This window comes from Sapajus apella, unplaced genomic scaffold, assembly GCF_009761245.1.
Source record: "Sapajus apella isolate SASKATOON/1434 unplaced genomic scaffold, GSC_monkey_1.0 scaffold38, whole genome shotgun sequence".
Lineage (NCBI taxonomy): Eukaryota > Metazoa > Chordata > Mammalia > Primates > Cebidae > Sapajus > Sapajus apella.
The window spans coordinates 14,136,338-14,163,714 of NW_022436978.1; positions in this window are offsets into that span (position 1 = coordinate 14,136,338).

Consider the following 27,377-nt stretch of genomic DNA (forward strand, 5'->3'; position numbering starts at 1 on the left):
CAATTTGATATTCACTTTCTAATTTTTGGCTCTGTTCTTCACAGTTTTCTCCCTACTTTTCTGCCTGTTTTTGAATCAACCAAATACTTTCTATTATTTTATTTTATCTTTCTTTTTGGTTTATTAGCCATCCCTCTGCTTTATTTCTGAGAGGTTATTTTAGGGCTCATGATATACATCTTTAGCTTATCACTGTCAACCTTCAAATAATATATACCACTTCACATATAAAGTAAATACTCTTTAACACTCTATCTCCATTTCAGCCCTACCTTTTGTGCTATTGTTATTATGCATTTTACTTGCCATGTGCGATGAACCCTATAACACATTATTTTTTCTTTTTAAACAGTCAGTTGTCTTTTAAAAACTTTAAGTTGAGAAAAAATTTAAAAACACACGTGTATTTACCATTTCTGGTCCTCTCTCTCTCTCTCTTTTTTCTTTTCTTTTTTTTTTTGGTATGATTCGCCCAGTCTGGAGTGCAGTGGTGAGATCTTGGCTCACTGCAGCCTCCACCTCCCGGATACTAGCAATCCTCCTGCATCAGCCTCCCAAGTAGCTGGGATTACAGGCATGTGCCACCATGCCCAGCTATTTTTTGTATTTTTAGTAGAGACAGGGTTTCACCATATTGGCCAGACTGGTCTCGAATTCCTGACCTCAAGTGATCTGCTCACCTCGGCCTCCCAAAGTGCTAGGATTACAGGCATGAACCACTGCTCCTGACCCCATTTCTAGCTCTCTGTTCTTCTATGTAGATATCAGTTTCCATTGAGTATCATCTTCCTTTAGGCTAGAACATTCAAGAAAGTTTCAGCCCAAAGGAAGATATGCTAGTGACAAAGTCTCTCAGCTTTCATCTATCTGAAGATATTTTATTTTGCCTTCATTTTAAAAACATTTTCTTTGGATATGATTTCTAAGTTGATAGGTTTTCTTGCCTTTCTTGCCACCACATCAGATGTTCCAATTTTCTCTGATTTAAGTAGTTTCTGATAATATATCAGTGATCATCCTTATGGTTATTCTCGTGTTTGTTTTTGATATGTCTTTTCTTCTGCCCTCTGCCTGCTTTTAAGATTTTTTCTTTATTATTAATTTTAACTATTATTGGTTTACATCAATTTGATTATAATATACTATGGTCTGCTTTTCTTTGTGCCTATCTTGCTTGAAGTACGCTGACTTTCCTATAGCCATGGATTTATTTTGTTCATGTTATTTAAAATATTTCAACCATTATTTCTGTAAATATTTTTCCCTACCCAATTTCTCTTTTGTCTCCTCCTGGTATTCCAATTACACATATACTAGACTCCTTTATATTGTCCCAGAGCTTACAGAGATGCTGTTCTTTTCCCCCAGCATTTTATTTTTTGTTTCATGCCCCCATGTATACAATTTCTATACTTCTATTTTAGTTCATTAACCTTTCTTGTGCATTGTCTAATCTACTGTTACACTCATCTCATAACTCTTTCCTTTTAAATATTATATCTTTCAATTCTAGAATTTCCATTTTATTCTGCTACATTTCCCTTTATTAAGATTCCCTATTTGTTCACTCACTACGCTTATGTTATCTTTTTAATTCTTGAATATAACAGTTGTTTTCAAATTATTGTTTGCTAATTTTATCATCTTTCTCATTTCTTTGTTTCTATTTTTCTGATTTTTCTTTGGTTATAGATAACATATTTATGTTCACATACATATCTAATAAACTTGATTTTACAGTTGATATTGTAGAAATTACATTTTTTGAGAATTTTGTCTTCTTTCATAATAGAATTTTGTGTTTTGTTTCATTCGGCATTGAATTTGCTCAGGATTAACCTGTTCCTTTTGAGATTTATTCATAAACTGTTGAAGACTAGAATTATGTCTACGTTAGGGTTCAGCGAATTCTATTCCTAAAGTATTGCTTTTCTATAAGCTTTATTGCATATCTGGGATGTTTAGCAAAATGCCTCCACTCTGGGAGATCAGAATGCAATCATCTTCTAGGCCTGTGCAAACTCTGGTGTTTGTTTAGCTCACAGCTCCCCAGTAATTTTTCCCCTTCTGGTAAATGTTTTAGCATAGCTTTATGCAATTTCTCTACGCATATACACAGGTTAATATTCAGCCAAAGACTCAAGGGGCTCCCTATGCAGATTTCTGGAGCTCCTCCCCTACTCAGCTTCCTTCTCCCTCTTATCCTGTTTCCAGAAACTCCAGTTGCTTCAGTAGTCTTAAATTCTGATAATCTTTTTTAGCTCAGTGAGGCAGCTGTGTTTTGGCTTTTTTTCCCCACTGCCCTACAGTCTGAACGGTGCCTTCAGACAGAAAGCCCCGGTTATCATGGGGATTATGTTGTTTGTTTCCCAGCTCTCAGGGAGCACAGTCCTCCACTACTTTTGGTTCAGCATCAGAAAAGAGTTATATTATTTATCCAGGTTTATGGTTATTTACTGCAAGAGGTCTAATGCACCTCATCATGGCAAGAAGCTAAAGTTCTAACAATATTTAATGTATGACTACTTGGTACAAGTGCTGTGTTCATCTTTGAGCTGAGCAGACAAATGGTACATCTCAGGCCTCAAGTAGTGTAGTACCTTGTGGAAAAGACAGCTGGATAATTAAGTTCAATTATTTCAGAGAAGCTTCAATAGAGGAATGTACTCAGTGTCATAGAAATTGAGAAGAGAGAGATTTAACTGTCTGAGGAAGTCAGCATAGGATTCCTAGAGGAAATGGCATTTAGCAGGGAATTTTTATTTTGCCAACTGAAAAATAGAAAGATATCTTAAGCACATGTGCAAAAGAATGAAAGTGAGTATGTGTCTCTGGAAGCAGGGAATATAGTAAGATGCACTAGATGACTATTGTATAGATTGCATAAGGGTGGAGAAAAACTATTAAACCTGAAAAATAAGGTTCAGATCATACAAGTCCATTAATGTCACATTAAATAGACAAACTTAGCCTATATAGGAGCATGACAACATAATGATTAAAAGCAAGGCTTCTGGGTGTTCTAGTCCATGACATTCTAGCTGGTACTTTGGGTACATTTATAATAAACTTCATGGAGCTTTTTGATTTTTTTTTAAATAATGTTAGGACCTGTCTTCTTATCCTATTGTTGGTTACTGTAAAGTACTTAGCCCAGTGTCTGTCATTTAAGTACTCAAAATTGGTAGCTGCATATGTTATTGTTATTATTTCTGCCGAAAAATGTAGCCAGAGTTGGTTTGTGAAATGCTTTGTTTTGTGACTAGGTATGTATTTTTATTCAATGTTGTTGTCTGAATGGAGGATAAATCACATGTAGGAGAATGAGTAAAAGAAGACTAGAAAGAGCAGAATATGGAGTGCGCTGGAAGGTATGCTCAGCAGAGGCCAAGAAGGCTCATCTTCCGTGTGTAGAAATGGCATGGTTAGGGTGGCAAGCAGTGCCTACTTGCTTTGACCCTTTTGGAGTGTGTTTTGCCTGCATTTGCTCTACAGCAGAGATGTCCAATGATGGGAGGTAATATTGAGACACTGAAATCTTATTGCCAGGTTTGATAACCTTATATAGTCATTTAAGAATGTTACAAAAGTATTGGTAGCATTTTCTCTATTTGTGGAAGATTGTACTTTTTTTAAAATGGCCACAACACTATCTCTAATCCCAGATATTTTTCTTATAATATAATGTTGACCTGAAGCAAATAACTCTGGGTGGGTTTGTTATGGGAGTTGGAGTGAGTTCTGTGATTTGAGCCCAGAAAACCTGAGACCAAGTGACATTGGTCTGGATCATAAAAGATGATACAGGTGACATCAGGTTTTCCTGGGATACTTGCTCTTGAAACCCAACTACCTGGACATGAGAAAGCAAAGAGACTACATAGAGAGGTTATATGTAGGTTTTGTGGGTGACAGTCCCAGCTATGGCCCCGCAGTCAGGATCAACAATAACTAGAATACTATTTTATATTTTTTTTCTTTAATAGTTACTAAGCATACAACTACCAGTACTTAAAATCCTCAATTATTAAAAAGGGGCCCTAAACTCACAAAAATGTAAAGACTGACTGAGCTAGAAATTCTAACTAAAAAAGTATAGCAGAGGTCATTATACCAATGATATTGTTTAGTTTATTCTCATAAAAGACTATGTGCTGTCTATAAGAAACTGAAGTTTGCTGAAACTGGATTCTATTTCCCATAGCAATTATTTTGACAATGTATTTGCCTTTTACCCATGATAATGCATTTATTTTCTACTGAGGCATAATTTGTTTTTAAAAACAAGAAAATTATGCCTCTCTTGATGTAGGCAAAGCCAGGTAAGTTTAAGTAATTGGGGGAAAAGGCATCACATAAAATTATTTCTGCCAATTTGTCTCTTTTTCTTTCTGCCTCCACACTTCCTCCACACGGCTCCCTGCACACACTCCCAAATGTGGTCATAACAGTTGTCAATAACAACCAAAGATTAGGCTTTGTGTGGAGAAAAAAGCTGAGAAAAAAAAATGGGAGCTGGAAACACCTCTAGTGGTTTGTTCCATTCTCTTTGAGGTTGATTCATGCAAAGACAGCTCTGCTGCTCATGATTTGGGATAGCATCATGTCCCCCAACAGCCTGAAGAATGTTACTAAGGCCTTACAAATAAGAAAGGACTGTGCAAACTCTTGAGGTACCAAAGACAGACATAGTGAACATTAAAAAAAAAAAAAAAACACCAGGACACACTGATCCAAGGAATGAACTGACAGTGGGGCAAAGCATTTTAATCTAAGACTTGCGCTCTGTTGCTCTAACAGAGAAGAGTGGAGGAAGTTTTCTAACAGTAGCCTGATTATACTGATCCATTTAGGGTCTATCCTACCCTCAATCCAACATACAGCATACCTCCATCAAACTGGCCAGATTCAACTTTTTTTTTTCTTTTCTACCTAAATACCAGTACCTCTTCCTGTGACATGCAGGATTTTTTTAACCCATTAGTTTTTTCTTTTTCTTTCTTTCTTTCTTTCTTTTTTTTTTTTTTTTTTTTTTTTTGAGATGGAGTTTCGCTCTTGTTGCCCAGGCTGGAATGCAATGGCACGATCTTGGCTCACCACAACCTCTGCCTTCTCGGTTCAAGTAGTTCTCCTGCCTCAGCCTCCCGAGTAGCTGGGATTATAGGTGTCTGCCACTATGGCCAGCTAATTTTGTATTTTTAGTAGATACGGGGTTTCTCCATATTGGTCAGGCTGGTCTCGAACTCCATACCTCAGATGATCCACCTGCCTCAGCCTCCCAAACTGCTAGGATTACAGGCATGAGAAATCACTTTATTCAATTTGTATTCATATCTCAGAAATTCTTATGTAGCTCTCTTCAACTACATCCCTCTACAACTGACCACTGCACACAGGCCTGGAAACAGGTCCCCCAAAAGACAGGTAAGATGCTTAATAAGTGCTTATTGAGATTAATTACTAAAAAGGAAGCAGTGGTTTGCTGTTATGTTTTAAAACAACTGATAAGAATAAATGGCTTAACACAGAGCTAATTTTGTAGGGAGCCTAAAAACTTAATTAAACTGAGAAACTTGCTCCAGAAAAGGACACAGGAGCACAGGGTATACAATTCTATAATTTCAGGAAGTTCGTGGACTTCAGGTTAAAAACCCCTGTTTATGACAATTCAGTGTGGAACATGAACTAACTGGTTAATATTCAGAATCAATCACCATTTATTGCAAGACTGCTATATGTCAGGCACTGAGCTAGGTACTCCTACATTTACTTCAGCATAATCCTGATATAGACCAGGAATGTTCTTCCTTCTCTTCTGTTTTCCCCATGACAGCTATTACCATTTCAAAAACTGAATGTTCTTCCAATGAATGCATTTTGGGAAAGGATAATCTAGCCAAATTCTTATTTTAAAGGCAAGAAAACTAAAGCCCAGAGAGAAGTAACATGAGTTGCTACAGATTGGAGCCAGGGTCCAGGTCTCTCTCCTAGACCTGAGCTCTTCAACCACATATCACTACATGAGAGGACTCCAGCCCAATGAATGACAAATCACCATAGTTCAGGTTACACCAGAAACTGAAGTTGAAAAAAGGATACAATCGCAAAGTAGTTTATTTGGGAGGTGAAAGATGCAAGAAGCACTGGTGAAGGAAGGGGAAAATGAGACAGGGAAGGCAATTGACATAGGGTTTGTTATCAAATCATCGATTACTGTGAATGACTGGAGCTTAATCCTGTAGAGGAAACCCTGGATAGCAGTGTTGGGCACACACCTTAGAGTTATTTTATGTAAGGGATGAGGGAGCTCTGGTATTTATACACCTACTCCAGGCAGTTATAGGTTGAATGCTATTAGGGGGAGGCAGTGGGCTGCACTTCCAGCCCCCTTTATGATGAGCTTCAGTGGCCAAAGAAGACTGTTAATTAAAGAAATGCAGATGCTGGCAGTTGCAAGTCACTCAACATATACAAGAGATGGGAGAATATGACAGGCCACTGATAATGTCTGCCATGTGTGCATATCCATGTACATGGTCAGATCTGTGAGCCAGTGCATGGTGTACTTGTGTGAGAATTGGGAGACGATTTCTCACTTAATGTGTTTAAGCTCTCTTTGGAAATCTACAACTGAACATAATTTAGAGACCCAGGGAAGTGCTTCTGGAGCCAGCAGCCAAGATGATAAAATGTTTGTAAAGCATGCCAAGTTGTTTGATGGGTCTGGGTTTATCTAGCCCACAGAAGGGAAAGTTGAAACAGAGCTTAATTATAATCCACTGAATCTAATCACTTTGTAAATTCTGTTAATTCTATATCCACAGTGACTTTCTTTTTCACCCCACAAGCCCTTCTCTCAGCTGTCAGTATTTATTACCCATATGGGTCATTTTCTTCACTATTAGATCTAGTGCTGTTTTTTTCTAAAAAACAAAACAAAGCACACAGATGCACACAACAACAACAACAAAAACTATTTGGTAGTATCCCATTTAGTATCTGGATATAAAAATCATAGATGATATAATCTATAAATGTATATCATTTCACAAACTGCATTATAATGCCCTGAACATAACACATGAAGAAATAAAGGAAAGTAATTTATAACAAAATAATAACATTTCAGCAATGTAATTGCCGGAACACATCACACTGAAGTTTATGAGCAAGTTGTCAAATCCTTGCACTGCTTCATGGAATCATATTGCATGCCATATCTACAAATGCAGATCAGCACAGGTGTGTTTTATTGGAATTCAAATAGTATTAGCAGTGTGAGTATACATATAGGATAGAGTTAAATGGTAGGCTCGGACTAGTATAAAAAAGGATATTCAACTTTTATATGGGATACAGGACAATTCTTAGTTGTTGGGAGCTGTACTTTGCAATGCAAAATGTTTGTCATTCCTGGCTCCTGTCCACTAATACCAGTAGCAAATCGAATAATCCCATTAAATTTTAAAACATGCCCTGTGAGCAGTATTAGTTCCAGTGAGAAGCACTGACTCATTACAATAAAATCTTCCAATGGAAACAACATGTGACGTTAAAAACAAAGAAGTATATGATCTAAAGTCCACACATAAAGCAGAGGCAATGTTCCAGTAACTGCTCTGAGAAGCTCTGATATGCTCTGGGTCAGGGAAATATGAGAAGACTATCTAGGTCCCTTCCATAGTTCATTCTCTCCTGGTGACTCAGGTAGTGAGTCAGCTGGTAATGGTGTTTGCGAAATCTTGGAAGTTCTTGTCCACATGTTGTGTGCCCTCTCTGTGGCCTCTGGGCCAAGTTCTTGAGCATGCAGTGCACTATAGACTGCTTGTGTCCTGGTGCAGGCAGAAGTAACGGAAGACGGAAAGGAGAAGTAGATAGGGTGGTAATGGAATTGTCAAACCACAGGATTGACAACTTTTTCTTCTGGGAAGAGTCCTAAGCAACAGTCCCCTAGGTTCCTCAGGTTAGGAGATGCTGAGGAAAGCCAAAGATCATCTGACACCAGAAATCTTCTCCTAGTTCTTGCTACCTGTCAGCATATGCCTTTCATCAGTCTTTGTCAAACACACCCATCCAAGTCCCCGGATGGTCAAGGAGAATGAATAGAGATAACTCTCACAGGGGTGGGAAGAAGATGTGAAGTGGAGGCCAGGAGGTGAGGGAAGCCTAGAAACTTAGGTTAAATTAGCATGCTGAAAACATATTTCTTTAAAATCTTATGCTTTATCTTATTTGTGTATTTGAGTCAGTGTCTCACTGCTGCCCAGGCTAGAATGCAGTGGTACAGTCACAGCTCACTGCAGCCCACAACTTTTGGGCTCAAGAGGATCCGTAAGTTGTCAGGATCCATTATGGCTCCATAATACCTAGAACTACAGGCACACTCCACCACGCACAGCTATTTTTGTTTCGTGTTGTTTTGTTTTGACGGAAACTCGCTCTGTCACCTAGGCAAGAGTGCAGTGCAGTGGGCAGTCTCGGCTCACTGCAACCTCCAATCTCGGCTCACTGCAATCTCCACCTCTCGAGTTCAAGCAATTCTCCTGCCTCAGCCTTTCAAATAGCTGGGACTACAGGCATATGCCACCATGTCCAGCTAATTTTTATATTTTTTGGTAGAGACGGGGTTTCACTATGTTGGTCAAGCTGGTCTCAAACTCCAGACCTCGTGATCCACCCGCCTCAGTCTCCCAAAGTGCTGGGATTACAGGCATGAGCCACTGCGCCCAGCTGCATGGCAAATATATTTTTTTAATTATAGAGACAGTGCTCACTATGTTGTCCAGGATGGTCACAAACTCCGGGGCTTAAGTGATCCTCTCTGTGGACTCCCAAAGCACTGTGGACTTCCAAAGCACTCCCAAAGGTGTGAGTCACCACACCCAACCTCATGTTTTATCTTTAAAAATGTATTCTTTTTATATACATTTATAAAAGTACATCAGTGTTTGTTTTTTATACATATTTTAATTTTGTGTGTATGTCTCTGTGTTTGTGTATATATACATAATCTTCCTGACACTTCAGAAATAAATGATCAAAACTAACACTTCAGAAATAAATGTTATCTTTTTCCTATGGCTTCAAGTTACCACCAGTGGGTGCAAATATTTCCATTTAAAAGGTGTTGAGCTTATTGTTATTTGTACATAGGGTGTTTTAGGTCCTTTTCAGATTCCTGTAATTCTTCAAGGTACTGGAGTAATGATGGTGCATAGGGAGCATGGATTTACCAGGAGAAAAACCTACATTTTCAGATAACTCTCTCTCTCTAGATATATATATAGATAAATAAATATAGATACAGATGTAGATATAGAGATATCTATATGTACTTAGACAGATATCTATATATCTATATACCTGAAAGTATATATATATTTTTCAGATATATATTATCTGAAAGCATAGATTTTCTCTAGATATCTCTCTATCTATATATATATATATATATATATATATATACACATCTGCATCTATATCTATGTGTGTGTGTATATATATATATCCTCACAGTCTTTTGTGTCTGGCTACTTTTACTCAGTGTAATGTTTTTGAGATTAATCCATGCTTTTGTATATATCTGCAATAGATTCCTTTTTATTTTAGACTAGTATTTTACCATATATATGTATCAAAATTATTTATACCTTCTGCTAATGCATAGATTGTTATCAGTTCTTAATCTAGCCTAATGATTCTGTAAAGATTTGTGTACAGGCATTTTTTATAGATAGATGTTTTGATTTCTCTTGGATAAATGCCCAGAAGTGGAATTGCAGATGCCATAAGGCTCCTTTAGGAAAGCAGGATCACGGTGGTGCTGTGGTGTTTTGTCTGAATGCCTATCTAGTGGCAGCTCATGTACTATCACCTTCCCTATTTTATAAAAGAGGTCATGTAGAATTATTATTTCTTCCTTAGATGTTTGAAATTATTCACCATAAACATCATCTGGGCTGGGATTTTTCTTTGTGAAACATTCTTACTTAGAAATAAAATTATTTTTAAATAGACCATTTGGAATTTCTATTTTCTCATGTCAGTTTTGGTCATGTGTCTTTTTCAAAGGATTCTTCCATTTCATATCAGAAGTTCAATTTATTGGCATAGAGTTGTTTATAATAGACCTTATTATTCTTTTAGTGACTGTAGAATTTGTAATCATCTTCCCTTTTTTTGTTCTTGATATAAATAATTGGTGTCTTCTCCCTTGTTTAGATAGAAGTTATTAGTTTTATTGTTCTTTTTAAGATATCGACTTTTGGTTTCACTTATTTTCTCTGCTATTTGCACATTTTCTATTTGGTTGATTTCTGCTGTTGTCTCTACTATATTATTCTTTTCATTTACTTGAAATTGTATTGTTTCACCTTTTTGTAGCATTTTAACATGTAAGTGCCAATCATTGATATGACTTTTCATTACTTTCTTATATAATCATTTGAAGTTACACATCTTCAAAGCACAGTTTTAATTGTGTCCTACACATTTGTTTTTATTTTCATCCAGTTCAAAATTTTTTAAAATTCCTCTTGTGATTTCTTTTTTAACCTGAGTTACTTATCACTATGTTGTTTATTTTTAGATCTCTTTCTGTTTTAAATTTCTAATTTAATTCTGTGAAATCAGAGGATGTATTTTTTTATTACTTCAATCTTTTAAAATGTGTTGATTTAAATAAATTAAAGGATTCACTTTGTTGGTGTTCCTACTCCCTAAGTAATAATGATCTTATGATGTCTATTATCCAACGTCTAAAAAATTATTTTCCTCATACCTTTTGCCTAGTTTTTTACTTGTTCACAGTGGCAGTGCAAGTGCTGTACCTGCGATTTCATCAAGATGCAAAGCATCCCTGACTTATTAAATCTGGATCCTAGTGATTGATTAATTTCCTTTACTGTTATCCATTCAGGTCTTAACACAGATGTCGTTTTCTCTTAGAGGTCTCTCCCGACTGCTCACCTCACTGAAAACTTGGTTAGAATGCTCTTTCATGTCTTTTTTCTTCAGCATCACGGTATTTACTCCTTACACACTCTTGTTTTGTCTGCTACTTTTTCACTTGCCTCCAATAAAGGATGTACATTTCATATATGTTAGTTTGAGCCACAATTTTTGCTATTTGACCATTTTTGTTCTACAAAATGGAAGGTTTCTCCTTGTTCAAACTAATATGTATACAAAAATTATTATTTTTACATACACAGAGAAGTGGTGGGATCTCAAAAAAGCACTGGTCACATGTAAAATGTTATTAATGGGAGAGTTCTCCTTTATAGTAATCCTTTTTCAGAACTTTTGAAAGTGGTCCTGCCACATTCCCTAATTCTTATTAGAATTATAGAGGCTGCTATGAGAATCAAATGAGATCATGTATACGGAGTGCTTTAAAAAGTGTTGGGGGGCCGGGCGTGGTGGCTCGCACCTGTAATCCCAGCACTTTGGGAGGCCGAGGCGGGTGGATCACGAGGTCAAGAGATCGAGACCATCCTGGTCAACATGGTGAAACCCCATCTCTACTAAAAATACAAGACATTAGCTGGGCATGGTGGCGCGTGTCTGTAATCCCAGCTACTCAGGAGGCTGAGGCAGGAGAATTGCCTGAATCCAGGAGGCGGAGGCTGCGGTGAGCCGAGATCACGCCATTGCACTCCAGCCTGAGTAACACAGCAAAACTCCGTCTCAAAAAAAAAAAAAAAATTGTTGGGCCCATGATAAATGTCCAATAAATTTAGCTGTGACTGCTGTTCTGTTGGTGTTTTTAGGCAGTGGCTCCTTCAGTTAAGCCTTGTCTTTGCTGGATGCCTGTCAGGTTCCTCAGACTGTGGGTCTCCATGATGTCTCTGCCTTGAGACAGCACTTCTGGACTCCTTATCAACTCCCTACTTTTAGTTAACCCTTAGGAAAGGGAGTCCCTTCTTTTGTAACAGATTAGTTACCCTGGCTTCAGGTTGGTTATGAAAATCTTTGCACCTGATCCCTTAATGTCTCCTAGAAGTATCTCATGTCTCTAGAATCAGTGGTTTGACCAGCTTCTCTCGGTACTGAGGTGGAGAGGGGGCCTTATCTCAGGCACGTGTACTAGCACTTTTATGCTTTTCATTTTAAGTCTCTTCAGCAATGTTCGGCTTTCTTGACCAGAGTGTCTAGATTGAGCTCTGGAGTTGGGTGTCCTAGAAATAATGTTCTTCAGATGACAGGAGCCACTGTCCCAGAGACCTGGTGTTTCTGTTACTGCTCCTAACAGAAGCTCCCAGGGATGGAAGGTAGAAGTGGCATCACTGTCCTGCCTCAACCTTCAGCTGAACAATGCTGAAGAAGGCCTATGTCTGGAGGTCTTAAAATCTCACTCTTTGCTACCATTTGCTGAGTGACTTAGCCAAGTCCTGCTCCCTGTGTAGACTCCAATTTCCTCATATGTTCAAAGTCCTTTTAGTTCTCAGGTTCCATAATCTGTTTGAGTTTATTTTGAAATGTATTTTAGGGATTTCCATACTTAAGAAATTGGAGGAATCCTTTATTTCTCAACCACGTTTTTCTTGTCCAATGCAAAGTCAGTAGTTTCTTAGCTGAAGTTTTCCACCCCTCCCCGCTAAGTGGAAGCTTAATTAATCACCTATGAAATAGCCTTATGCCCTCAACTTAAGGACAGGGAATGGACCTTAATTCTAGAAGAACTTTGCATCCTCCCTCAATCAGGTGAGCGAACATGTCAGCTCCCACCTTAAGGGTACCACTTTTCAGTAATAACGTGGAGGATAATGATTCTTAGTCACCTACCCACATCAGGGTGTTGTCAATACACAATATTAAAAGGCACTCTAGAATAGTGCTTCTTAATGATAATGGAGTGGAAAATGGCAGTAATCACAGGTGCATATACATCTGTGGGCTGTATTAGCCATGGTCCTTTGCAGTTGATGGGGAAATTGTAGGCATGTGGGCTCAGGTTCTGCAAGGAGCAATTACAGCACAGACTGCAGAGCCATTGTGGGAGGAAATTGACATCTGTAATTGAAGAGCATAATGTGATAAGTCAATGGTGTAAAAAGTAGAGAAAAGCATGAAATCCACAACAGCAAGATGGCAAAGAAATGCCTTGTTTTAGATTGTTTTGTGTCCTGTTTCCCTGTCTATAAAGAAGGACCCTATAGAAATCAGGCCAGGATTGAATGTTAACTTTGCCTTTTACTAGTGGCACTATCTTGGGCAAATCACTTACCCTCCTTTAGGCTTAGTTCCTTCCTCTATAAAAACTAGAGCGGTAATGCTTTGCCAAATCTTCCCAAGGAGTAAAGGAATTGGCATATGTAAAAAGCAGCACGTGGTGACATTTAATTCAGCAAGAATATTTTCTGAGTTCTGATTGTGTGCCAGGCACTGTACTAGTAAGTAAGAAAATTCAAATATAAATGAGACAATTCCTGCCTTTCAGGAGAATAGAAGCTACTGAATGAAATAGACATAATTACTCAAGATCAGAAGGTAAACTATTGGTTTATCCTGAGAAAATCCAGCTCATTTTAAAATATTTAGATTTGCCTGCTCCCATTTTATTGTTGAAAAGGATCATTTCCATAATCAAGTAAAGTGTATTTATCTCCATAATTCATTCAAGGACATCACTTCATTATCATTTTAGCAACAACTATCACGATCATGAACTAATCTATTTGTAGTCCCATCCATGATTCTGAGGGTTTGAGAATATCCTTTTCTAAAAATTCCATAATTAAACTGAATTGTCAAGTAAAGCCAATGTTTTGGCTTGTATCATTCATAAGCATTAGCCATCTGAAATGAGAGTTGGATCCAAAAAAATTCAAGATTAGATTTGAGAGTCTGGAGAACAAGTCATTGAAGGATGGAGATCCTGTATCCAAAATAATCAATTTAGTTTCCCCCAACTCTTCACAAATCTTGGTCAACCTTCTTGACTATGAGGAGTGTGATAGGAAGTCCCTGAGGTTCTTTCTTGAATAGCATTAGTATATTCTTGTCTCCTTTGTAAGAATTGTCACTTTGGGTCCTGACAGTCTTTTTAAGCAATCCAACATTATTTAAATGCTGCCATTGGTGCAGTCCCAAATTGGAACCAATCCATATGTCCACCAACTGGGGAATGTGAAAACAAGCATAAGATATGCATACAATAGAATACTCTTCAACAATGGAAAAAAATTACTGATAAATGATAGCTAAGTGAACGAAACCAGACACAGCAAACCACATATTGTGTGCTTCCATTTATACAACATTTTCAGAAAAGGCAAACTTATAGAGGCACTATAAGAAATATAGAGACAGGAAGCAGATCAGTGGTTGCTGGGGGTTTGCTGTGGGAATGAGGATTGACCACAAGCTGGTATGGTCAATCCTCATTGACTGTGAGAAATGTGATAGGAAGTGCCTGAGTTTTTTACTTGAGTAACGTTAGTATATTCTTGTCTCCTTTGTAAGCATTGTCAAAGGAGACAATGAGGTCTCCTTTTTTTGGGTGGTAGAAATGTTCTAAAGTGGATTGTGATGATGATTGTACAACTGTGTAAATTTACTAGAAATAATTGAACTGTGCACTTATCATGGGTGAATTCTATGCTATGTGTTTTATATCTCAATAAAACACATAGCTGATTTTAAAAGAAAGCATTTTAAAAAATTGTGTGTCAGAGGCAAATAAAAACATATTGTGGATGGAAAATGAACATGGTTATGATCATTGCCAATGAACTCATGTTTGGTATATTAACTGCTCTACTCTGCAGAAGTTGAATGCTCAGAATTCAATTTGAACCCAATTCTCAGTATGTTTGGGAATATGACCTTCTCGGGGGCCTCCTGTTTGACCAATTGTCTCCTAGCTTTGTCAGCTTTCAGCATACAGAATGTCAACACAGGAAGGCACATAAAGTACCTGGGCTTCAGAGCCTGACAAACTTTGGTTTGAACGCTGCCATTGACCAGCTGTGTGATGGGGCATGTAATTTGAGTTCTCCAACTTTTGGCTCTCTCACACATAGATTGAGACAAGTAATTCATCTCTACTGGGCCAGTTATGAGGATTATATTAGATCATTCCAATTAGCTATTGCTGCTTGAAAAACGAACCCAAACTCAATGGATAAAAACAAACATTGTATTACATCTAATGATTCTGCAGGTCATGAACTTAGGATGGGCTTGTTTGGACAATCTGCGTGTGATCCACAGGGCATCAGCTGGGGCAGTGCAGGCTTGGATCTACTTCCAAGATATTTTCTTTACTCCTGTGGGGCTCCTCCATGACCCTTGTGCTCCTTCTCCACTTGGCTTCTCATGTGCCAGGGCCTTTCTGTGGGACTGGGGCTTCTCACAGCATGGTGATCTCAGATACTTAACTGGCAGCTGGCTTCCCATGGGCAGAAAGCAGAAGTTTCTAGTGAGCTAAAGAATGATCAAACTTCACTTCTGTGTATTTGGTCAAAGCAGTCACAGTGCCTACCCAGACATAAGCAGACTTCACTTCTTGATGGGGGTGGAACAAGTTCACATTTTTACAAGAGCATATGGGTTGGGAGACACTGTATGGACAGATTTGGAAAATGCAATCTGCCACAGAAATAATGACTACAGAATGCAGAGGGCAGCACACGTTTCCTATAAGGGTCAAATAGTAAATATTTTAGACATATATACAAGTCACATGGTCTCTGTCACAATTACTTAACTCTGCTATCACAGCACAAAGGTGGTCGTAGATAATACCTCAATGAATAGTTACAGATGTGTTCCAATACAAAACAGGAGAGGACCGCCTTGGTCCATGGACTATAGTTTGCTGACCTCTGACAATGCATGACATGTAATAAGTGCCCAGTAATGGTAGAAATTATTATTGTCACTGTTACTAAGAGCCTTTGGAAACCATCCAGTCCACTGCTCAACCTCCTGTCTCCTTACAGATGTAGCCTGGCTGAGCCCAAATTTAGTTTGGTGCTAGTGGCCACCTATCTGCATGCTCTTTCTACTTCACCCCATAGCTTGTGCCTGTACTTCGGGTCCCAGTTAATACTGTCTCCTCTTCCACCAACTCCATACCAGGCTCTTTCTGTCTTCGTCACTGCCAGCAGGCAGCAGATTTGGTGGAGTCTGAAACCTATAAAATATGAGTGGGACCTTTAACAGTACAAACATACAAAGCTAGGAGTGAAAATGAATGTTTAATAGAATGAGAAAAGAAATCACAATAAACTACAAATTTTAAAATGCTGCCAGATACCACAACTATAACAAAATTCAAAAATATCACATAACCTATAACACTTTATTCACTATAACTTGATCAATTTTTAAAACATTCTGTAATATTATTTTCTGTAAAGAACAAAGATATAGGCCAGGTGTGGTAGCTCATGCCTGTAATCCTAGCACTTTGAGATGTCAAGGCGGGTGGATTGCCTGAGCTCAGGAGTTCGAGACCAGCCTGGGCAACATGGTAAAACTCCATCCCTACTAGAAAAAAAAAAAAATAGCCAAACATGGCAGTGTGAGCCTGTAGTCCCAGCTATCTGGGAGACTGAGGCAGAAGAACTGCTTGAACCCTGGAGGCAGAGGTTGCAGTGAGCCGAGACTGTGCTGCTGCACTCCAGCCTGGGCAACAGAGCAAGACTTCACATAAAAAAAAAATACATGCATACATATGTACACACACACACACACACACACACACATATATAAGTTTGTCAGAAATACGCTTGTTCTAATGATAAATGATTGGTTTTATATTATCTTCCTTGTTTCATACATACATAGTTTTCTTCTACCATGGTTAGTCAATTTTTTTTAAAGTATTAATAGTTTAGATTGTGGCATCCTAATTAGGGAAAAGGGATCAGGCTGGTGGGACTAGGGGAAAGCAAAAAGATAAAGCAGGTAATCTATAGGTCTGCCTTTCTTCATTTCCCAGCACATATAGCCCTCCTGTGCCAATAACATACATAGCTCACAAACCTCCTGCTTATCATCAAATGCCTCAATTTGTCAAATACCTAGACTAACAGAAGAATGCAAGTTAAGCTCCCTGCTCCCTTGGTATTGTCAATCAGCCCAAGAACCATTTTATAAAATCTCCAGCAAGCCTTTGTTTCCTTGCAATCGGCTCCTCTCTTGCTGGCTGTCCTTTTCCTCGTTGCAACGTATTTTCCTACTTTCTCTAATAAATCTGCCTTTCTCTACTAACAACTGTCTTGGTAAAATTCTTTTACTCCTGCATCATCAGCCCATGCAGTCATCATTCATCTGCAACATAGATAAATTTATTTCAGCTTTATAAAGCTTTATTAATAACGTCATACAAAGTGTTAGGATTATTTTCCAATTAGGGAAAAGCTTTATTAGGTTTCTTTCATATGTAAACAGCATGTCTTCAGGTTTCTTTGTATAGTGACTTATCTTAAATACTCTTTGAATTAATAAGTAACAAGTTTGTTCGCATTTTAAAAAAATAAGTTTGTCAGAAATATGCTTGTTCTAGTGGCAAATATTGGTTTTATATTATCTTCATTGTTACAAACATTCCACGTCAAATCTACAGAGTATCTTCAAATTTTTCAATGTGTTATATGATTCACTTGACTCATTAATAGGAATATCAAGTCAGCCAAGAGCCTAGTCGTTATTGTCATGTGAAAGTTATATTTTCCTTTTCACGAAATACTTCATTTGGTATTTTTTTGTTACAACTTGCTTCTCAATATCAGAAAACTTCTATCAATCAATTTATTTATTCATCTTGGTCATTATTGTTTAAAATTATGTTAATTTTAAAAGAGTTTCTGATTTTTATTACAAAAATTTTCAAATTTACCAGAAATTGAAAAAAAAAAATGGTGTTGTGAAAGGAAAATCAAAACTTGGAACTCCAATTCATGACACCAAAAGGAAAAAAAAAATAGCTGGGCCGGGCGCGGTAGCTCACGCCTGTAATCCGAGCACTTTGGGAGGCTGAGGCAGGCGGATCATGAGGTCAAGGGATCGAGACCACCCTGACCAACATGGTGAAACCCCGTCTCTACTAAAAAATACAAAAAAATTAGCCGGGCATGGTGGTGCATGCCTGTAGTCCCAGCTACTCGGGAGGCTAAGGCAGGAGATTTGCTTGAAACTGGAAAATGGAAGTTGCAGTGAGCCGGGATTGCGCCACTGCACCGCAGCCTGGCGATAGAGCGAGACTGTCTCAAAAAAAAAAAAAAAAAAAAATAGCTGGAAGCTGAGTCAGGCAAGAAGCTACCTTTCCTTTTTTTTCTAAGCAGACAGCTATAGATTAAAAAGTCAAATACCTCCACAGGTAGCTATTCTATGTTCACCTTATCTTACCTGCTCAGTGCCAATGACTAAGCATGAGACAAATACATAACTGACTACTCCCCTACCTGCTCCTGTTTCCTTGCAACATGTAGATTCAGTAATGTGACCATATGCTCCCTCTTTCCCCTCCAGCCTGCTTTTCCCCTTTATATTTGAAGCCCTCAAAATCATCTTTGAAGAAGGGCACATGTTAGAGTAGGCAGATTATTAGACACGAGCAGGAGAGGAAGGCTCTGGGGGACAAAGCTCTGCAAAATCTCATGCCCCAGAGACCACCCAAAACATACATGCTAAATAGGAGCAGAGAGGAGGGGAGATTTCTGTGCAGAAATGAACTCCCTAAAACCCCCCTTAAGATGCCCAGCAATCACTCTTTCTGTGGTTAAACTGTCAGAACATAGCTAGCAACATGCGGGTAAGAAGGGAAGAAGGGCAAAGAGGGAGGTCCTGGGAGATACACAGGTGCAATAGGTACACACTTAACAACTATATGACCTCCTTGGGGTGGTGGTAATGAGCAACACCATCAACAGATAGGAGCTGTGTTGATCACAGGCCTGCACATGAACGTTAACTGACAGTAAGGGAGAATCCCACAAGTCTGGGAGGGAACTACATGGGGACAAAGGTGGAGACTTAAGACAAAAGCAGGACCTTAAAGAAATAGTCCAGCATAATAAACACCGCAAGGCAGAACGCTCAGAGCTGCTCCCAGCCAGCTCAGCCCACTTCTCTCTTGGAGTGTATTATATCTCTCCCATTCACAAATTTTTTGCTTACTTTACTAATTGGTCTCTTGGCCAAATTCTTTCCTCCAAAAAGACTAAGAACTAAGGGCCTCATACTTCCTGGTAACATAGATCGTTTCTGTGAGTCTGTTTTTTCTCCCAGGCATTATCCTTAATCTTGGCAAAATAAACTTCTAAATTGATTGAGACCTGCCTCAGATAGTTTTTGGGTTAGAGTACAATATATAGCCACTAATTTTTATCTGAATTTTCCCTCAATTCTTCAATAATTTTTAAGAGACAAAACAAGGCATCTTTTGTGTATGCCCAAATCAAGTCAGTTCTTCACTTGATTTAATGAGATATTCCAATGTCTTTCCAGTTAAAACTTTCCAAATCAACAGTCAGTAAATCCTCACTTGATTTAATGAGATGTTCCAATGTCTTTCCAGCTAAAATGGTGTGCTGAAATGTTTCCAACTTTCTGCATAAAATTTTGCATCTTATTCATGTTCAGATATGTGAAATACATAAAATCTATTCTACTAAATCCAGACTAAGTGTGTTTCCATTTCAACTTGTCCAGCCTACCTTATGGCACATAACACTATTGAGTGTTAGATGAAGGCAGAATCAGAGTAAAGAAAAATCTGTCTTAATGAAATATAATAAAAATACCTTAACTTTGAAAATACAAGAACAAATGAATACATCGCTTAATTTTACCCCCATGTTAGTTTTTTTTTTTTTTTTCCTAAGAGTAAGTGGAGAAGGTAGGTGATATAGTACAACAAGAATTATGGGTTACAAATCAATAACCTCTTCCACTAACTGGATTGCGACACCCACTATAAATCTGTCTTTTTCTTCAAGTCTGGTTCGTGTACCTCGCTCATTGAAAATCTACTTTAGCCTAACTACAATTGCAAAAATATAAGGACAGAAGAAAATTTCAGATACCCAAGAAAAAGTCATGAGAAACATTTGATTGATGTAATTTCCTTGAGTTTTCATTCTTGGAATTATATCTCCCCAAACTTTATCAGTCTATAAACAAAGGCCTGAAAGATTTTCACCAAGTCTCCATTTTGTGTATCACAAATATTACCAAATCATACCCTTTAGTTAGAAATATATTGACCCAGAGGCAAAAAAAAATGTCCACATCATTCCCCATAATTTCCTACACAACGATTCCAGAACACAGAAGGCAATCGATTTTCACCAGCACACTAATTAATTTTTATGACACTCTCTCTGAGTTTTGGAAACAAATGAAGTTATTAATATTTGAAGATGTTGGGTAGTATTTTCTGGCCCATCTAATTAAAGAGGCTCCATTGCAACTAGACAAGGAGGGGGGTCTAAATCCAAAGTCTGGAATTAGAGCTGGGCCAATATAAAGCTCTGCTATTGTGAGGGGAAGTTGGGGTTTGGAAACATTGGAGGCACTGAACTCATCTTCAAAACTGGTGCTTCTCAATCTCATGTGAACAAAAAGGAGAGCATGTGGCAACAGGCAAAAAGAGATGAGAACCACCCTGGATAAGGGCTGAGATTGGTTTAAATCTTTCTAAAGTAGAAACAACGACCTCTACCGCCAGAATATAATTTAAAAGAAGAGCAGGCTATAAAAATGAAAGTTTCTTTTAGCTGTAGAGCTATGTGAAAATTAAGGTGCTGCTTTTAAAATGGCCACTTATTTAGAAAACCTTTTTGGTTACCATCAAATTGTCCTAATTTTTAGTGATAAGGAGACCTAAAAATAAATAAGAAGTTGTATTTAAGGAAATGATAGGCCAAGTTTTCCAGGCTTTCCCATCCATTCAGGGATAATTATTATAGGTCACCTTAATATTCTCAAAGGGTAGAGATTTAAACAGGTTCCTTCCTCTGTCTGCCTTAGCTTCCCCAGATGAAAAAGAAAGTGTGTCTCTGTGATTTCTAAGCTTTCTTTCAGTTATTCCTTTTAGATATTTCAAAACTCCAAATATTTAGCAAGGTCAAAATGGTTACTCTTGACCTTCACCTCTCCCACAACTTTTGGGAATTTCTCTGTAAGTGACAACTGTGGCGTTTCTCCTGCACAGCCTAAGAATGCAAGAGGGTCCCTCCCACTGAATTATACCATCAAGCAGTCCCGTATGACCAGGCATTTAAGGAGGGATGACACTGAGGGGCCAGGCTTACAGAGGACTTTTTAAATGAGTACTGGGATTCTCTTACCAATGTACTTCATTTTTTAAAAAATTTCAATAGCTTTTTAGGAACAGGTGTTTTTTGTTTACATGGATGAGCTGCTTAGGGGTGATTTCTGAAATTTTGGTGCACCTATTACCCAAGTATTGTACATTGTACCCAAAGAGACAGGATTCCCTCTTACCAATTCTTTGAATGTCTGCTAGAATTCAGCTGTGAATCCATCTGGTCCTGAACTTTTTTTTGTCGGCAATTTTTTCTGTTACCATTTCAAACTTGCTGCTTGTTACTGGTCTGTTCAGAGCTTCTATTTCTTCCTGGTTTAATCTAGGAGGGTTGTCTATTTCCAGGAATTTATCCATCTTCTCTAGGTTTTCTGGTTTGTGCACATAAAGGTGTTCATAGTAGCCTTGAATGACCTTTTGTATTTCTATGATATTGTGTTAGGTTGGTGCAAAAGTAATTACAGTTTTTGCCATAACTTTTGTGCAACCTAATAGTATCCCCATTTTGTTTCTAATTGAGCTTATTTGGATCTCCTCTCTTCTTTTCATGGTTAATCTCACTAGGGGTATATCCATTTTCTTTATTTTTTTCAAAGAATCAGCTTTTTTTTCATTTATCTTTTGTTTTTTTTTTGTTTGTTTGTTTGTTTCAATTTAATTCTGCCCTGATCTTTGTTATTTCTTTTCTTCTGCTGGGTTAGAGTTTGGTTTGTTCTTGTTTCTCTAGTTCCTTGAGCTGTGACATTAGGTTTGTCTATTTGTGCTTTTTCAGACTTTTTGATGTAGTTATTTAATGCTATGAAAGTTCCTCTTAGCAATACTTTTGCTGTATCCCAGAGGATTTCACAAATTGTGTCACTATAGATTTGATAGAGTGTGTTCAATTCAAAGAGTTTTTTAATTTCCATCTTGATCTTATTGTTGACCCAAGGATCATTCTGGAGCAGATTATTTAATTTCCATGTATTTGCACAGTTTTGAAGATTCCATTTGGAGTTAATTTCCAATTTTATTCCACTGTGGTCAGAGAGGGTACTTGATAGGATTTTGATTTTCTTAAATTTATTGAAACTTGTTTTGTGGCATATCATATGGTCTATCTTGGAGAATGTTCCATGCGTTGTTGATAAAGAATGTATATTCTGCAGTTGTTGGGTAGAATGTTCTGTAAATATCTGTTAAGTTCATTGGTCCTAGGGTATAGTTTAAGTCCATTGTTTCTTTGTTGACTTTAGGTCTTCGTGACCTGTCTAGTGCTGTTGACAGAGTATTAAGGTCCCCCACTCTTATTATGTTGTTGTCTATCTCCTTTCTTAGGTCTAGTAGTAATTGTTTAATAAATTTGGGAACTCCAGTGTTAGGTACATAAATATTTAGAACTGTGATACTTTCCTGTTGGGCTAATCATTTTATCATTATATAATGTCCTTCTTTGTCTTTTTAAACTGTTGTTGCTTTAAAGTCTGTTTGGTCTGATATGAAATAGATATCCTGCTCACTTTTGGTTGCCATTTGCATAGAATATATTTTTCCACCCCTTTGCCTTAAGTTTATATGATTCCTATGTGTTACATGAGTCTCTTGAAGACAGCAGATACTTGGTTGGTTGACTTTTATCTGCCACTTTGTATCTGTTAAATGGCTCATTTAGGCCATTTACATTCAATGTTGATATTGAGATGTGAGGTGCTGTTCTGTTCATCCTGCCAGTTGTTGCCTGAATACCTTTTGTTTTTCTTTTTTTTTTTTTTTGAGACGGAGTTTCGCTCTTGTTACCCAGGCTGGAGTGCAATGGCGCGATCTCGGCTCACTGCAACCTCCGCCTCCTGGGTTCAGGCAATTCTCCTGCCTCAGCCTCCTGAGTAGCTGGGATTACAGGCACGCACCACCATGCCCAGCTAATTTTTTGTGTGTTTTTTTTTTTTAGTAGAGACAGGGTTTCACCATGTTGACCAGGATGGTCTCGATCTCTTGACCTCGTGATTCACCCGCCTTGGCCTCCCAAAGTGCTGGGATTACAGGCTTGAGCCACATCGCCCGGCCTACCTTTTGTTTTTCATTGTGTTATTGTTTTATAGGCCCTGTGAGATTTATGCTTTAAGGAGGTTCAGTTTTGGTGTAGTTTGAAGTCTTGCTTCAAGATTTAGAACTTCTTTTAGTATTTCTGGTACTGCTGAATTCTCTCAGGATCTGTTAGTCTGCAAAAGACTTTCTCTCTCCTTCACAGTACCTAGCAGCAGGTTTGGGAGTGAGGTTTCCAGCTCTATGGTCACCAGCTTTGAGGTGTTGGGCAAGATACTCAATCTCACTGAGCCTCAACATCCCCATTTATCAAATGAAAATAATTGCATTGGCCTTAGTGTTTCTATGGCTGGAGTTACTAGATGGAATGCAAAGAGCTCAACATTTTTAATGAATTCTTGATAAACATTACTATTTTATTATTATTTCTGGGAGAAATGAAGAGACAGTACATGGGGAAAGTGTTAGGGAGTAGTGTTAGCAGGAGATCATGGTGAGTCTTGGAGACCTTGAGAGCAGAAACTTGGGACTGAAGAGGGAAAGGCTGAATTTGAGGAGAGTGAAAATGAGCTGAAGTTACTCCTTCCTATCACTGTTATTTTTGCTTCACAGCTCAAGCCTCAGAGAAACATCCCTCACTCCTTGGGCAGTTTAGTAGGTAGGGTACTAGCTTCCCCATCTTAGAGCTCCGTTCCTTTTCCCTCATCCCCTCTAAACCACAAAAAAAATGTGCCTCAACACGGGCTGTGGGAGCTTGGGCAAGTTACACTCCCTCCTTGAACCTTCATTTCTCAATCCGTAAGATGCTGATGCCTCATATTCTTTTGGCCTTACTGTACTGTGAGTAAAGGAACAAAATTGAAGTCTTGGCCCAGCACTTTTGTAAGATTCCTATTTCCATCCCAGATTTGTGGTCTAAACTGTATATGATGATGGTTCTCAACTTTACTAGCCAATAAGGAACTCATCCTCCTTTGAAATTTTCTCTTATTATTTAGAGGATAAAAAGAAAGCAAAAACAAACCTGGGAATCAGGGTGTGGGGGTAGATGATTCATTCCCGTCATGTTATCTTTTGAAAGGTTAATAGCTACCCCTGAGCTACCCCATTCCTTATCTACCTGAATCCATTTCAGGCAAACAAACAAAATGATCATGAAAAAGGTAATCTTAGAGAGACACTGTCAAGGCTGATAGACTCTGGTAATGAAATTATTCCAACCTCTGCCACCCACACAGAGCTGGCAAGAACAAAAGGATGGGTGTTTGTGCGGCTGCCTTGTCATAGTGGTAAGCAGCTCTGTGTCACTTGCCTCAGGCCTCTGCATCTCATCCTCAGAGCCCTCCCAGAAGGAAGGACATTAGTATTCACTCTGATGAGGAGTCAAGAAATTAGACTTTTCCAAAAAAAACCATGCCAGCTTTGCAAACCCACCTGAGTCTTTCTATGTTGCACATGCCGGGTATCACTCCCATTTAGGGGAATAAATTCTTACAGAATCCTTGAATTTAAGCACTGGCAGAACTTTAAAGGACATCTATGCCAACCAAGCACATTCAGTACTGAAGTCCTCTTGCTCAGTACCCAGGCAAGGTGTCATCTAGCCTCACTTGAAATGACAGTTTCAACTGAGAACATGTAAGAAGAACTCAGAGCCTATATGTTCTCAGCTTCTCCCTCCTCTTAACCGTTCTCTACTTTCCATTACAAACCTGAAATGAGAGTTCCAACTGAGAACATGTAGGAAGAACTCAGAGACGAAAAGAAGTCACAGGGCCCCACAGAGCACAGAGACAGCTGAGTATGAGAACTGAGTGAATGCATGGTGGCTGTAGTCTTAGCGTTGGAAGAGATGTGAGTTACCCCAAGTTACTGAGTTACCAGCAGTGTATCTGTGCAATTCCACAGCAACTTCAGTCCTTGCCTTTTCAGAAGAAAGAATTTGACTAAGGGGCATAAACTAGAAAAAGAGACACAGGGAAGTTCCAGAGCAGGAATGGAAGTTTATTTAAAAGGCTTTAGAAAGTAAAGAAAGGAAAAAACTCTTGGAAGAGATCCAAGTGGGTGCCTAAAGGTTAAAGACAGAGAAAAAAGGAAGCCACCGAGGTCCTAGGACTTGATAAGCTCGCCTCTTTGCCATGATTCTTCCCTGAGGGTGGGCCTTCTGCGTGTGTGGTCCCCTCCTTACCCTCGGGGACTGGGCATGCACAGTGCATTTAGAGAGTTTACATATGCCCACCTGAGGCTTTTTTCCCTTTTTCCAGCAGCGGGTGCCTCCGGAATGCCACACTTCACCATTTTGTCTCTTAACATGCATGCCCAAAAAGCTGCTTCTTCCTGGGGCCTGCATTCAATTAACATTTCAAAGGTAACAGGTGTGATCATCAGGAAATGCCCCCACCCTGGCACTGGCTGTCAATTTATCACTTTTATAGAGGCAATGCAATAATTGCCAAACCCGGTGACATTTCCAGCGGGTGGGGAAAGAGCCATCTCATGCCCCACGCATGCCTAAATCTGTAACAGTAGGATGGCCAAGGGATCCTGTGGGATGCTGGAAGGAAGAAGGGAAGTATTGAGGCCTTGCCTTGGGTTTGGAGAATGTGGGAAGTTTGGGCTTCCTCATGGGGTCAGTGTTTGCATAAGTAGCACTTTAGGGAGGGTGGTGGGCTGGGCTAGCTGGGAGTAGGAGATCCACCTCTTCTCTAAATTTAACTCCTGGACATCTTGGTCTTTTTGGATTGTGTTGCAAGGACAAAAATATTGGGTTGAGCATAATGAGACTTTGTCAATATATATCTGCTAGTTATCAGTGTGACCATGAACAAGTTTTTAAAAATCATCTGAAACTTAGATATAGGTCAAAGAGATTATTGGTTGATCTTCAGTGCTGGACTTAACTTTCTATTTACTGGATTACTTTGCTTCACTGTAAAGGAAAGCCTCACTTATAAATTTTGTTCAGGAGAGATATGAATAATCTCTGCCTAGTGGAATTAATAGCCCCAAAGTGTGTAGTTTATAATACTATTAAATGTAAACCAGTCTTTATATAGCTTATAACCCAGCAAACTATTAAGTTGCTTATATAGACCTAGCTTTTCAAATGTCCTTTGAGCTGGTTTTCAATCTTATTATTTCTGCACTAACTAAAGAGTTCAATAAAATCTTTGAAACATGTTCACTTGCTATTTGTCTAAGACGCAAAATTTTACCTTTTTGGAGATTATCCTTTAACAGGAAACTCACTTCGGACTCCAAGGATTTGGTTTTCTTATCTTGCAAAAGATGCATTAGGATTAGAGGGTCTTTAAGAGCCCACTCTGAGGTATCTGAGCCGCTAAGCCACCTGGGCCCACTCTTCTCCAGCATCCCAGGGTCTCCAGGGTAATGGCCCTTTTAACTCTCTGGAGCTAAGGATTAGTGACTGCCAATACTGCTTCCTGCCATGGCCCTCCAAAAAAGGCAGTCAAGTCACATTTGAACACTGCACACCTTCAGCAACTCTGAGATTCTTTGGAAGTTCTCAGGAGCCAGAATACTTTGGTTTTCCCCATTTATTCCCATTTCTCAGCCTCTCCCTCCTCTTAACCATTCTCTACTTTCCATTACAAACCTGAAGAATTCTGGTTCTACATACCCCAGCTTCTAGTTTAACCCAGAGCCTAAGGCATCACCCCTGAGTGCTCACCTCTTTGACATCCTTAAGTGGAAATCATCAATGACTTCTGGCCTCAGCTGAGGCGGCCGGGATCAAAAAGCTACTCCTCTCACTCCTGCAGAAGGGATGTAAAATCGCTTTGGGCTCTGATGTCTGATGAATCTGTCCTTGCAAACCTCCAGAGGCTTCTCTCTCTCTGCCCTTTTGGCCTGAGGATATTCAGAGGGCATTATCCTCTAGGATGAAAGTGCCTGAATTCACTGAGGGCCACGATGTGGTGTGTAGATGGGGCAGAAAACATGAAAGGGAGTTCAGGAAAGGCCAGAGATTACATTTAGCATTCCTGAAAGCCCCTTTTGGCCTTTGGCAACAGTTAATGACCAACAAATGAAAAAAGCCTTTTTCATTTCA